Source organism: Ranitomeya imitator, chromosome 1 (assembly GCF_032444005.1).
Source record: "Ranitomeya imitator isolate aRanImi1 chromosome 1, aRanImi1.pri, whole genome shotgun sequence".
Classification (NCBI taxonomy): domain Eukaryota; kingdom Metazoa; phylum Chordata; class Amphibia; order Anura; family Dendrobatidae; genus Ranitomeya; species Ranitomeya imitator.
The window spans coordinates 1,171,979,857-1,171,994,725 of record NC_091282.1 but is presented as its reverse complement, the minus strand read 5'-3'; the positions used below and the strand labels follow the sequence as shown (position 1 = coordinate 1,171,994,725).

Genomic DNA, 14,869 nt, shown 5'->3' with positions numbered 1-14,869 from the left:
AAAATACTGCAACAACCATTGTTTTTATTTCATTAAAATAATTTTAAAAAATGTGTTTGTGTTTTATTTAACCCTTTACTAGTATTGGATTAATAATGGATAGGTGTCATAATTGACGCCTCTCCATTATTAATTAGGCTTAATGTCACCTTACAATAGCAAGGTGGCATTAACCCTTCATTACCCCATATCCCACCGCTACACGGGAATGGGAAGAGAGTGGCCAAGTGCCAGAATAGGCGCATCTTCCAGATGTGCCTTTTCTGGGGTGGCTGGGGGCAGATATTTTTAGCCAGGGGGGGGCCAATAACCATGGACCCTCTCCAGGCTATTAATATCTGCCCTCAGTCACTGGCTTTACTACTCTGGCGGAGAAAATTGCGCGGGAGCCCACGCCAATTTTTTCCGCCATTTAACCCTTTATTTTAAGAGCTAGAACGGCCAAATTTTGCAGATACACACTACTGACATTAGTAGTGTGGAATCTGCAAAAAAAATGGAGAGAAGACATGGTTTACTGTATGTAAACCATGTCTCAAATCATGTCGGGTTTTAGGAAGGAGAAGGAAAAAGCCGGTAATTGAATTACCGGCTTTCAAGCTGTCTAGCGCTGGAATAAATATTAATATATATACATATATGTGTCTCACTGACATATATATATATATATACCTATTCTATGTGTACACATTTATTCTACCTATTCTACTGTAAGCTGTCAGTGTGATTTTACTGTACACCGCACTGAATTACCGGCTTTTCTCTCTAACAGCGCTGCGTATTTCTCGCAAGTCACACTGCTTGTCCGTGTGTAATCCGTATTTTTCACGCTTCCATAGACTTTCATTGGCGTATTTCTTGCGCAGTACGGTGACAAACGCAGCATGCTGCGATTTTGTACGGCCGTAGAAAGCCGTATAATACTGATCAGTAAAATACGGCAAATAGGAGCAGGGGCATAGAGAATAATTGTGCCGTATTTTTTGCGAGTTTTACGGACGTAGATTCTGCGCTCTTACGTCCGTAAAACTCGCATGTGTGACGGCGGCCTAACTGTTTTACGAGGATTAAGACAGAAACCCCAACAAAGTTCTCAGCATAGAGCTTAAATATGAACTAGGCATAAGGTTGACTTTTCAATGTTACGTTGGACATTCACTCCAACCAAGGTTCAAATTAAAGGCATAAGAAATGCAGTATCACTCTTTTTTGTATATTAAGTATTAAGTAAGGTGGGTTAACGTCATGTTAATTCATGTATAAAAGCAGTTGTTCCAACCTGTTAGAAGGGCCACTACAGCAGAGCTACCACCAATCTTGGTTTTACTGACTGTCATGACACCATAATAAACTTCATGATAAGTCATTGTCCTTCTGGACCTTAGACTCCTGTTCAAACTTACAAAATTTGATGAGATGTGTGAGCAGGTCCTGTTCCAAAATAGTCATCAAATCTGCAAACATGTAATTTCCAAAAATGCAAATGGGATTTTTTTAACCCTGTTCATATACTTGTCCGCATCACAGAAAAAAAAGTCATACGTAAGAATAAACATGTTCATTAGCCCCATTCAGTTTGGTGAATTCCCCCGTACATCAGCAGCACAACTTCTTGCAATTACAGTACATGATGGATTCATTACAGGCAAATACCTTAAAGATATAAGACTGATCATTAAAAATGTTAAGGGGCTTGTTTAAAATAAAGACCTCCATATACATAAGACTAATGTTAGTTGAACCCCAGATCAGCTAACAGTCTAAGGTTGGCCAAACACAATAGATGGCTCTTGGCGTAACTATGCTTCGGCAGATTGTTGAGCTGGCAGCCATCTCTGTTGACACTCCCACACACACAGGAGCACTTGCGGCCTGTGTGACATGTTGGCCAGTGGCTTATCTCAGGGAGAACAATGTGATCGGCAGTCCGAAATCAGACATGTGAGATCGACATCTCTTCTGACCATCAGTTTGATGGTGCCCCAATGCATATTAGACTATTGACCGAATCCAACTGTATCAATGGGTTCAGTCGACATTAGGGTACCGTCACACTATACGATATACCAACGATCACGACCAGCGATACGACCTGGCCGTGATCGTTGGTAAATCGTTGTGTGGTCGCTGGAGAGCTGTCACACAGACCGCTCTCCAGCGACCAACGATGCCGGTAACCAGGGTAAACATCGGGTTATTAAGCGCAGGGCCGCGCTTAGTAACCCGATGTTTACCCTGGTTACCATCCTAAAAGTAAAAAAAACAAATGCTTCATACTTACCTTCGGCTGTCTGTCCCCGGCGCTGTGCTTCTCTGTACTGGCTGTGAGCACAGCGGCCGGAAAGCACAGCGGTGACGTCACCGCTCTGCTTTCCGGCCGCTGTACTCACAGTGAGTGCAGGAAAGCACAGCGCCGAGGGACAGACAGCCGAAGGTAAGTATGAACCGTTTGTTTTTTTTACTTTTAGGATGGTAACCAGGGTAAACAACGGGTTACTAAGCGCGGCCCTGCGCTTAGTAACCCGATGTTTACCCTGGTTACAAGCGAACGCATCGCTGAATCGGTGTCACACACACCGATCCAGCGATGACAGCGGGAGATCCAGCGACGAAAGAATGTTCCAAACGATCTGCTACGACGTACGATTCTCAGCAGGGTCCCTGATCGCTGCTGCGTGTCAGACACAGCGATATCGTATGGATATCGCTGGAACGTCACGAATCGTACCGTCGTAGCGATCAAAATGGCACTGTGTGACGGTACCCTAAGTCAAATGTTTAAAGGGGTCTTAATGTGTCTGTGTCTTATCTCGGGAAGAACAATGCAATCGGCAGTTCGAAGTCGGACGTGCATGATCAACATCTCCCCCGACAGTCATTGGCTGGCACCCTCATACATATTAGACCATTGGCTGAACCCATCGATATCGGTGGATTCAGCGAACATTAGTCAAATATGTATAGGCGCCTTAATTTGTATGGGGGAGCCTCTTGACTTTCCTCCAACAGATGACATCAGGGGAGAGAAGTATCTAGCATGTTGGATTTCAACAGACTGATTCTTTTGTTCTCCAGGAGATAAGCCACTGCTAGAGGTGTCTGGTAGCAGCTGTTTCATAGACAGATAGCTGACAGTTGGATGATCTTTTGACCAACAGCTACAGTATCTACTGTGTATGGTGGGCTTTCTCCAATGCTTCTCTTGTCCGTAGTCTTGTCTTGTATTGCAGCTCAGGCTTATTCACTTGACTAGGAATGAATTACAATAAATACTTAAATCTAATTCACTCTATAATCCTGCTAGGAAATATGTAATAATATTCTATATTTCTTTATGAACCTTGGTACAGTGCAGCTTTGTGGACTCCAAAAGGGTAGAGGTAGTTTTGTAAAAATATGGATTCTAAGCACCAAAAGCACACCAATGGTTTGAGAAATATATATTTTCCTACCCAGAGTTTTGGCTGGGTCAATCCATTAAATATCACGTGATTTTAGGCATTTGTAATTCTGAAACATAAAATTTTCATCTTGAATGGAATTCCATACTCGCAGTGCTCTACATCATACTGACTATAAAGCTGTACCCTTCCCTGAGACGTCTCCTTATAATCTGTTTCCCAGTTGTGTATTTTTCCATATTTTACAGTTCATGAGGCAGGCATGTTGTCAGGTAATTAGAATTTCAGAGAGTGCACTGTCCTTGTTGATATGCGGCATATCTCCTGCTGTTCGTTATTGTACTGTGCAGGAGTTAAGCTTCTAGCACTTTCTCATGTGTTTCACACATAGGCAGGTCAGTCAAATAAAGTGGCCTGGACAATGTCTGCCAGCAATTCTACCCCTTATGTTCTCCTTACAAGTGTCTTTATTAATGCACTGACCTGAGACTTTCTTCCATCTGTTTTCTTCCAGAGGAACCTGTTGCTTTCCAGCAGTTTATGGAATAGTGTTTTATTTGTAGCTTGTTATTTATAAGTATTTTTTTCTCCTTTTTCTTAACGGACTTGTGACATTCCTTGTTGAACCATATTTTCAATTACCAAAGTGACCATACATTGTAGTGAGGTTTTTCTTAGCTGCTAATTGATCCTTTGGAATAGCGGGTTATTCCAATGTGGCTAGAAGTCGAAAGTTCATCAAATGCACAAAAAATGCACAAAGGAGGTGGTAATAGAATTCATATAGCTATTGACCGAGATCTAGTCAGCTATGTTCCCGTTTTACCCCAATTGTAGGAGAACTTTTAGTGGGAGGAAAGAGACAAGCAGATACCAGACCTTTCTGGCAGCAGGTTTTCTTCCATCTCAATAAAAGATTGGGCATGATGAAATCCCATCTTGTTTCACCCTCGTTTCTTATTACACTTGTTGGTTGTTCTCATCGATTTTGTTGTGATCTGCCACATGCATAGGACTATAAAATGTTACTGGATGGTCTTATACCTCAAAAAAGGGACATAAAGAATTGTAGGTAACTTGGAACCTGGAAAGTAATATTATTAATCTCTCTATCCTGCAATAACTGCTTAAAAAATACAGATTACTCAAAATGCTCAACAAAATGAAAAACACACCCTACAGGATCACTGGTATTGAATATTTGAAATTTTTCCACTTGATGGCAATTTGGTCCATGCCACCCAAAGATGATTTCCACTTTCCTTTTAAGCATGCAAGGCTGAATTTGATGGCCTTAACCCCTTAAGCCCCGAGGGTGGTTTGCACATTAATGACCGGGCCAATTTTTACAATTCTGACCACTGTCCTTTTATGAGGTTATAACTCTGGAACGCTTTAACGGATCCCGGTGATTCTGACATTGTTTTCTCATGACATATTGTACTTCATGGTAGTGGTAAAATTTATTCGATATAACTTGCGTTTATTTGTGAAAAAAATGGAAATTTGGCGAAAATTTAGAAAATTTCGCAATTTTCCAACTTTAAATTTTTATGCCCTTAAATCACAGAGATATGTCACGCAAAATACTTAATAAGTAACATTTCCCACATGTCTACTTTACATCAGCACAATTTTGGAACCAAAATTTTTTTTTGTTAGGGAGTTATAAGGGTTAAAAGTTGACCAGTAATTTCTCATTTTTACAACACCATTTTTTTTTTAGGGACCACATCTCATTTGAAGTCATTTTGAGGGGTCTATATGATAGAAAATACCCAAGTGTGACACCATTCTAAAAACTGCACCCCTCAAGGTGCTCAAAACCACATTCAAGAAGATTATTAACCCTTCAGGGGTTTCACAGGAATTTTTGGAATGTTTAAAAATGAATATTTAACTTTTTTTCACACAAAATTTATTTCAGCTCCAATTTGTTTTATTTTACCAAGGGTAACAGGATAAAATGGATGCCAAACGTTGTTGTACAATCTGTCCTGAGTACGCTGATAACCTATATGTGGGGGTAAACCACTGTTTGGGCGCATGGCAGAGCTCGGAAGGAAAGGAGCGCCATTTGACTTTTCAATGTAAAATTGACAGGAATTGAGATGGGACGCCATGTTGCGTTTGGAGAGCCCCTCATGTGCCTAAACATTGAAACCCCCCACAAGTGACAACATTTTGGAAAGTAGACACCCTAAGGAACTTATCTAGATGTGTGGTGACCACTTTAACCCACCAATTGCTTCACAGAAGTTTATAATGCAGAGCCGGAACAATAAAAAATCATATTTTTTCACAAAAATGATCTTTTCGCCCCCAATTTTTTATTTTCCCAAGAGTAAGAGAAGAAATTGGACCTCAAAAATTGTTGTCCAATTTGTCCTGAGTACGCTGATACCCCATATATGAGTGTAAACCATTGTTTGAGCGTATGGCAGAGCTCGGAAGGGAAGGAGCGCCATTTTACTTTTCAATGCAAAATTGACTGGAATTGAGATGGGATGCCATGTTGTGTTTGGAGAGCCCCTGATGTGCCTAAACATTGGAACCCCTCACAAGTGACACCATTTTGGAAAGTAGACCCCTTAAGGAACTTATCTAGATGTGTGGTGAGCACTTTGACCCAACAAGTGCTTCACAGAAGTTTATAATGCAGAGCCGTAAAAATAAAAAATCTTATTTTTTCACAAAAATGATCTTTTCGCCCCCAATTTTTTATTTTCCCATGGGTAAGAGAAGAAATTAGACCACAAAAGTTGTTGTGCAATTTGTCCTGAGTGCGACGATACCCCATATGTGGGGGTAAACCACTTTTTGGGTGCATAGCAGAGCTCGGAAGGGAAGGAGTGCCATTTGACTTTTCAATGCAAAATTGACTGGAATTAAGATGGGACGCCATGTTGGTTTGGAGAGCCCCTGATGTGCCTAAACATTAAAACCCCCCACAAGTGACACCATTTTGGAAACTAGACCCCCTAATGAACTTATCTAGATGTGTTTTGAGAACTTTGAACGCCCAAGTGTTTCACTACAGTTTATAACGCAGAGCCGTGAAAATAATTTTTTTTTTTTCGCAAAAATTATTTTTTAGCCCCCAGTTTTGTATTTTCACAAGGGTAACAGAATAAATTGGACCCCAAAAGTTGTTGTCCAATTTGTCCTGAGTACGCTGATACCCCATATGTGGGGGGGAACCACTGTTTGGGCGCATGGCAGAGCTCGGAAGGGAAGGAGCGCCATTTGGAATGCAGACTTAGATGGATTGGTCTGCAGAAGTCACGTTGCATTTGCAGAGCCCCTGATGAACCCAAACAGTACAAACCCCCCACAAGTGACCCCATATTAGAAACAAGACCTCCCAAGGAACTTATCTAGATGTGTTGTGAGAACTTTGAACCCCTAAGTGTTTCACTACAGTTTATAACGCAGAGCCGTGAAAATAAAAATTCTTTTTTTTTTCACAAAAATGATTTTTAGCCCCCAGCTTTGTATTTTTACAAGGGTAACAGAATAAATTGGACCCCAAAAGTTGTTGTCCAATTTGTCCTGAGTACGCTGATACCCCATATGTGGGGGGGAACCACTGTTTGGGCGCATGGCAGAGCTCGGAAGGGAAGGAGCGCTATTTGGAATGCAGACTTAGATGGATTGGTCTGCAGGCGTCACGTAGCATTTGCAGAGCCCCTGATGTACCCAAACAGTACAAACCCCCCACAAGTGACCTCATATTGGAAACTAGACCTCCCAAGGAACTTATCTAGATGTGTTGTGAAAACTTTGAACCCCCAAGTGTTTCACTACAGTTTACAACGCAGAGCCGTGAAAATTAAAAATCCTTTTTTTTTCCCACAAAAATGATTTTTAGCCCCCCAAATTTTTATTTTCCCAAGGATAACAAGAGAACTTGGACCCAAAAAGTTGTTGTCCAATTTGTCTCGAGTACGCTGATACCCCATATGTTGGGGTAAACCCCTGTTTGGGCGCACGGGAGAGCTCAGAAGTGAAGGAGCATTGTTTTACTTTTTCAATGCAGAATTGGCTGGAATTGAGATCGGACGCCATGTCGCGTTTGGAGAGCCCCTGATGTGCCTAAACAGTGGAAACCCCCCAATTATAACTGAAACCCTAATCCAAACGCACCCCTAACCCTAATCCCAACTGTAACCCTAACCACACACCTAACCCTGACACACCCCAAATTCTAATCCCAACCCTAATCCCAACCATAAATGTAATCCAAACCCTAACCCTAGCCCTAACCCTAGCCCTAACCCTAGCCCTAACCCTAGCCCTAACCCTAACCCTAGCCCTAACCCTAACCCTAGCCCTAACCCTAGCCCTAACCCTAATGGGAAAATGGAAATAAATACATTTTTTTTAATTTTATTATTTTTCCCTAAGGCTAGGTTCACATTGCGTTAGGGAAATCCGTTTAGCGCTAGCGGATTGCGCTAACGCAATGTCTTTTTAGGTGTCGCATTTAGTGGTCGCGTTAACGTCCCCGCTCTGGAAGATCGGGGATCGGACCTCGGGCGCGCCGCGGACGCTGCAAGCAGCGTCAGAGGCGCGCCAGAAAAGAACCTTGCTAGCGCGAGCCGAAAATGGCACGCTCTAGCGATGCGCTACACCCGAAAATCACATTGCTGTCAATGGGTGTGCTAACGGACCCGTTGCACGGCGTTAATTGTGACATTTTCGCCGTGCAACGCTGTCTGTTAGCGTTAACCCATTAACGCAATGTGAACCTAGCCTAACTAAGGGGGTGATGAAGGGGGGTTTGATTTACTTTTATAGCGTTTTTTATATCGGATTTTTATGATTGGCAGCCGTCACACACTAAAAGACGCTTTTTATAGCAAAAAAGTTTTTGCGTCTCCACATTTTGAGACCTATAATTTTTCCATATTTTGGTCCACAGAGTCATGTGAGATCTTGTTTTTTGCGGGACGAGTTGACGATTTTATTGGTAACATTTTCGGACACGTGACAGTTTTTGATCGCTTTTTATTCCGATTTTTTGTGAGGCAGAATGACCAAAAACCAGTTATTCATGAATTTCTTTTGGGGGAGGCGTTTATACCGTTCCGCGTTTGGTAAAATTGATGAAGCAGTTTTATTCTTTGGGTCAGTACGATTACAGCGATACCTCATTTATATAATTTTTTTTATGTTTTGGCGCTTTTATACGATAAAAGCTATTTTATAGAAAAAATAATTATTTTGGCATCGCTTTATTCTGAGGACTATAACTTTTTTATTTTTTTGGTTATGATGCTATATGGCGGCTTGTTTTTTGCGGGACAAGATGACGTTTTCAGAGGTACCATGGTTAGTTATATCTGTCTTTTTGATTGCGTGTTATTCCACTTTTTGTTCAGCATTATGATAATAAAGCATTGTTTTTTGGCTCGTTTTTTTTTTTTTCTTACGGTGTTCACTGAAGGGGTTAACCAGTTGGCCAGTTTTATAGGTTGGGTCGTTACGGACGCGGCGATACTAAATATGTGTACTTTTATTGTTTTTTTTTTTTTTTGTTTTTAGATAAAGAAATGTATTTATGGGAATAATATTTTTTTTTTCTTCTTTATTTAGGAATTTTTTTTTATTTTGTTTTACACGTGTGGAAATTTTTTTTAACTTTTTCACTTTGTCCCAGGGGGGGACATCACAGATCACCGATCTGACAGTGTGCACAGCACTCTGTCAGATCGGTGATCTGACCAAAAGCCGGGCAGGATTAGAGCTGCAGCTGCAGCCTGCTCCTGACCCGGAAGTGCTCCCTGCAGGACCCGGATGCAGCCCCGCGGCCATTTTGGATCCGGGGCCTGCAGGGAGAAGACGCTCGGTACACGGTGAGTACATCACCGTGTACCGATCGTCTCAGGGAAGCCCGCAGGGAGCCCCCTCCCTGCGCGATGCTTCCCTGCACCGCCGGCACACTGCGATCATCTTTGATCGCGGTGTGCCGGGGGTTAATGTGCCGGGAGCGGTCCGTGACCGCTCCTGGCACATAGTGCCAGATGTCAGCTGCGATAGGCAGCTGACACTTGGCCGCGATCGGCCGCGCTCCCCCTATGAGCGCGGCCGATCGCATATGACGTACTATCCCGTCACTGGGAATTAAGTCCCAGGTCACCTTGACGGGATAGTACGTCATATGGGATTAAGGGGTTAAAAGGGTTGTCTCCATTTGGGGCAATTTTTTTTACTTAAAAGCATGGATTTGAGGCTAAAAATCGTTTTTGCAATTGGGTTTCATTAAAATTGTTGAACTGTTTGACTTTTAGATGCACTTTCTTAACCGGCATATTTAACTTTGCTGTGCTTTTTGGTCATAAATCAGCTGACAATTTTTAAGGGACTTTGCAGTGATGTAGAATTGTAGTTTTAATGATGACTCATGCAGGGAAAAGAGACTTAAGGTACCGTCACACTCAGCGACGCTGCAGCGATATAGACAACGAGCCGATCGCTGGAGCGTTGCTGTTTAGGTCGCTGTAGAGACGTCAAACACAGCAGCTCCAGAACGATGCAGGAGCGATCCAGTGACGTAACGGCGACTCACTTATCGTTCTCGCTGGTTGTTAGCTCCATGTAAAAACATTGCTGGCATCGTTGCTTTTGCTGTCAAACATGACGAATCATGCCGACCTGATGACCAAATAAAGTTCTGGACTTCTAGCTACGACCAGCGATGTCACAGCGGGATCCTGATCGCTGCTGCATGTCAAACACAACGAGATCGCTATCCAGGACGCTGCACGTCACGGATCGCTGTCGTTCTCGTTCTAAAGTTGCTCAGTGTGAAGGTACCTTTACTGTTTCTACATAGATTTTAGAAGGATTCGCTTTGTCTGTTTTTAATCACGTGATGTCATAGACCTAATGAAAAAGAGATGAATCAACTGGGTAGAAAGGAAAATGAGCAATTGTAAGTTCACAGTGCTATGCAATATGATGCCTGCGGTATATTAAGAGGATAAAAACTTTGATGAGAGTCTTTCTTTAAGATAATCCATCAATATCTGACCAATTGAACATCTGCTACCACTGGAGGCCTTAAGTTCTTGGATGCTGCTGAATCACAGCAGCTCAATCATTTCTATAGTGGCTGAGGCCAAGTACTGCAGATCCACGCCGCGGCCACTATAGTTCCTGAAGCATCTGATTGGGGAGGGTGTTGCTGGATGTTACATCTCCACCGATCAGATATAAATGGCTTATCTTAAAGCAAACCTGTCAGCAGGATTTTGCTAAGTAAACTGCAGGCATAGCCATACTGCCACTGTTACACTGATTAAAATGATGCCTGGGGCGAAGAAATCCATCTTGTGGTTGTTGTGTAATCAGTGTTAGAAATTTTCAGTTAATGAGATGCTTGTGCTCCGGGGCGGGACCGTAGGCAGAGTTTTATCTTCCTGCTCCGAAGCACAAACAAGTTCCTCATCATTGATACAGAGAGAGAGACAGACTGTTTGTGCTTCGGGGCAGGCCTGTGGGCAGGTCTTATCTTGGCTTCTCTGGCCTAGAGCACAAACCTACAGACCCGCCCAGGAGCACAAGCATATCATTACTTGAAAACTTCTAACAACACTAATTACACAAGAACCACAAAATGGATTTCTTCACCCCAGGTATCATTTTAATCAGTGTAACAGTGGCAATATGACAATGCCTGTAGTTTACTTAGCAAAATCCTGCTGACAGGTTCACTTTAAGCATAGGCCATCAATAGCAAATTCCCTCAAAGATGGACAGCCCTTTTAAGCAAGCAAACAAACAAGTTTTTGATTAACTGCTGTCTTATACAAATCAGTCAAACATATTGAAATCCAACAGTTATTCTACTGTCTCCTGACATCTGACTTGATGGTTGTTTGATTCTCTGAAATCAACCTATTTGGTTGATATTCATCCAATGTGCATGGCCACTTTTTAGATATTGTTTCATCCTGCTAAATATGGGCGATGCTGCCCAGTGTCTGCCATATGAGGAAAATGTCAGCCATATGAATTTTTGCCTGGTGTCAACTAGAAATGTTTTGGTTCTTAAGAACCTACTGTATATCAATTAGACTAAAGTTGGCTGAATCCACCAACATTAGCAGGTTCGGATGACGGTCTAATGTGTATGGGAACCTCCGGTCTTTCCCCGACAGATGATGTTGGGGAAGGATTTGTCTATTGGAATTTCAATGCTGATTCTTTTGTTAATCGGAGAGATAAGCTGCTGCCATTGAAATCTGGCAGAGCTCTCTTGTAGAGAACACATGAGCGCTCAGCCAAGCTGAGAGTTCATGATTGTGGGGTTTTGACAGAGATTGCTGTTGGCCAACAACTATCATGTATGGGATGTTATAGAGTTTTTTAAGCACCAGTGATACAGCACTGGCCCTGGTAATAATGAAGTTGGTGTCCAACAGAGACGTTTTATTTGACTTCTCAGTGAAATGTGTCACATATGTCATTAGTTGGATTTGACTGTCTTGTCTGCATAATACAGTGATAACTTTGATCATTGTTTCCTCTTTGCTTCGGGGTAGCAGCCCTTCTTAGATCTATTGATCCTGCTGTTTTTCATCATCATGGAAGAAAGAATTCTGTTTTACATCATAGGACTAATTTTCCAAGTTAGACTATTACGATTATAACCACGCTGAGCCATTAACGGTAAGCGTCGTTCTTTTATTTGTGCTGAAGTCCACTTAGATCTCTTTAAGAAGTCACTGTCTGAGGACTGTGAAAAGAAGGACAAGAGATTTGGGGTTTCTTGAAAGGATACCAAGTTCTATATGAACAGTTCCTTTATAGCGATTCCCAGCTGTTGGCCGAGGGTAAATATTTCATATTTGTGAGGAAAAGTCGAAAGAATCCCTTTTGTTTACAAGTGCCAAGTCCATCTGATGGAGGTACATTGTTATCTGACAGCCAATTCATCTCCTTGGGACCCTGGAATTCAGAACCATTTCTAAGGCAACCTAGAGATACATTACAAATATAGTTCTTTTCATGCCCTCTCTAAACAAGGGTTGTGGAGAAAAGTCTGAACTTCTATTCCCAAGTGAAAGGACAAGTGTCTCTTAAATTTTTATATGGTTGAATGTGGTCAATAAAGGTCCACGATAGGATCAGTTTTTTCCACAAAGAGTTTTGGAAATCTAATAAGAGAAATGTGTTGAAAGAGTCTATCAAACATTAGATCACGAATGTGAACATTATAGAGGGGACTGCACTTCTTGGTCTGCTGAAGAACAAATAAGAGGTCATAGAATCAATACCAAAAGTGATTTTTGTATGCCATTTAAACTACACAAAACCAGATTCCTGGGTGGTTTTAAAAATGAGAAGAATGTAAATAAAAAATACACAAAAAAAAAGACATCTTTAATTGCAAAGATTCTCATAGATGTAGTGGTTATGTTATGTTTTATCACCCCGAGATGGTTTCTACAAATCTGAGCAGCTAAGGCTTCTTTCACACTTCAGTTGTTTGGCGTCAGTCACCTCCGACATAGTGACGGATCGACGGATCCGTCACAATTGTTGAGAAAACGGTTCTAACGTATCCGTTTTTTTGACGGATCCGTTACTTGGGGGTTGTCTGGGAAAAGTATCTACTTTTTGAGCATGCGCAATTGAAAAAGCGGATTGGGGCGACGGATCCACCGAAATGACGGTTGCGACGGATCCATCGCCCATAGGCGGCCATTCTATGGAATGGTGGATGCGACGGATCCGTCGTGATCCGCCATTTCGGTGTTGACAAAAAACTTTATAATGTCCGTCTATGTCTAGATGACGTCTGCCAAATTTCGACGGATCCGTCGCATGGCGGATGGAACGGACGACCATCCGCCACAATCCGTCACTAATGCAAGTCAATGGGAAAATAGCGGATCCGCCCAAAAAAATGGCAGATCCGCTATTTGAGGAAAATGGCGGTTTTTGACTGATGCCAAAAGACTGAAGTGTGAAAGAGACCTAAGCTGTATACTGGGTTGTGACATTGTGGACAGCATCATTATGTTCTATCAGATCCCACACTAAAAGCACATCCACAATTCAAGAAAATTGAATTTGATCACGTTCTATAAAGTTTAGCACAAACTGGCACCGATCTGTACAAGGTTTAGTCTTCAACATGAACAATGCTTAGAACTACTTTTCCAAATCATATCTATCCATCTATCTAATCTATATATCCTTCTATTATCTATCTATTTATCATCTATCCTTCTATTATCTATCTATTATCTATTGTTCTATCTATCTATCTATCTATCTATCTATCTATCTATCTATCTATCTATCTATCTATCTATCCAATTTATATATCCTTCTATTATCTATCTATCCTTCTATTATCTATCTATTATCTATTGTTCTATTATCTATCTACTGTATCATCTATTATCTATCTATCTATCCATCCATCCATCCATCTCTTTCTTTTCTATCATCTGATACCTATCTATCTTAGCGGTACAATGCACTGCCTGCTGCCTTCTCGGTAAATGAATTTTGCTTGAACCATTAGCATCAATCAGAGAAGCCATTACATTTGCAGCATATAGCACATTATGCCATGGAGACTAGTAGATCTCCTTCTGTGGACATTAATTTGAAATGATGGTGAGAAACTCTTTCCAGACCTTTTCACAAATTCCCAGCCAGAAAGGCTGTTTATTTTTCCCATGTCTATTTTTGCTCGTATCCCTCCTCGACAGCATTTGCCGGGTTCTCCTTGCAGCTCAGTACAGACTGGGATGAAGCAGCAGGCACTGTGGACGTACACTTTACCTCTGCCTCCTCTTGCCCTGTCCTTTACTTTTATTCATTGTTTAGCTGGGGGGCAAAATTCCTAGCAGACATTCCTGGCATTTTACAGCACGCATTGTTAGGCTGGGATAGGGCTCTAATAATCCGTATACAGTATCTGGCATAGATCTGCAGACATTGGAATGGTTTGCTATTAAATCCTAGGTTGTGTTGAAGGAGATCGGTTCTCCCCAATAAAATGTGATCAGTTCTTTAACTTCACTTACTTTATCATACTTTTTGTAATTTTTAAGTGTCTTTGTTTTGTTCACAAAAATTTTTTTTTACAATTTATTAGAATACGTTCTTCCACTTCTAAAATTGCTTTCTGTGATGTCATGTATGATGGAACACTCTAAAGGGAACCTGTCACCAGGTTTTCTCGATATAAGCTGAAGCCATGACACTTAATGCCTCCTTTACAGTAGTCTAGTAACCTGGATAGAAGTCCTCCACCCCCTCTGCATATATAAAAAATACCATTATAATCCCCCTATATGGTGCGTACTACTGCATGGGCATTGCTTGTCTTGCTCCGACACCTCCTGTATCCCCTTTAATGGCTGTCCTCCTGTCCTGCTTCACGTGTTTGAAGAGTCCTACATCATCTACACAGTGCCCCCAATTTTGCTCCTGCACAGTCG

At 41.7% G+C, this 14,869-nt stretch overlaps 1 protein-coding gene across 2 annotated transcripts in view; it reads left to right on the top strand.

The window, feature by feature from the left end:
* The window catches only part of SLIT2 (slit guidance ligand 2), a 391,877-nt gene that overhangs the window by 13,645 nt on the left and 363,363 nt on the right, over positions 1-14,869 (top strand). The window lies entirely within an intron of this gene.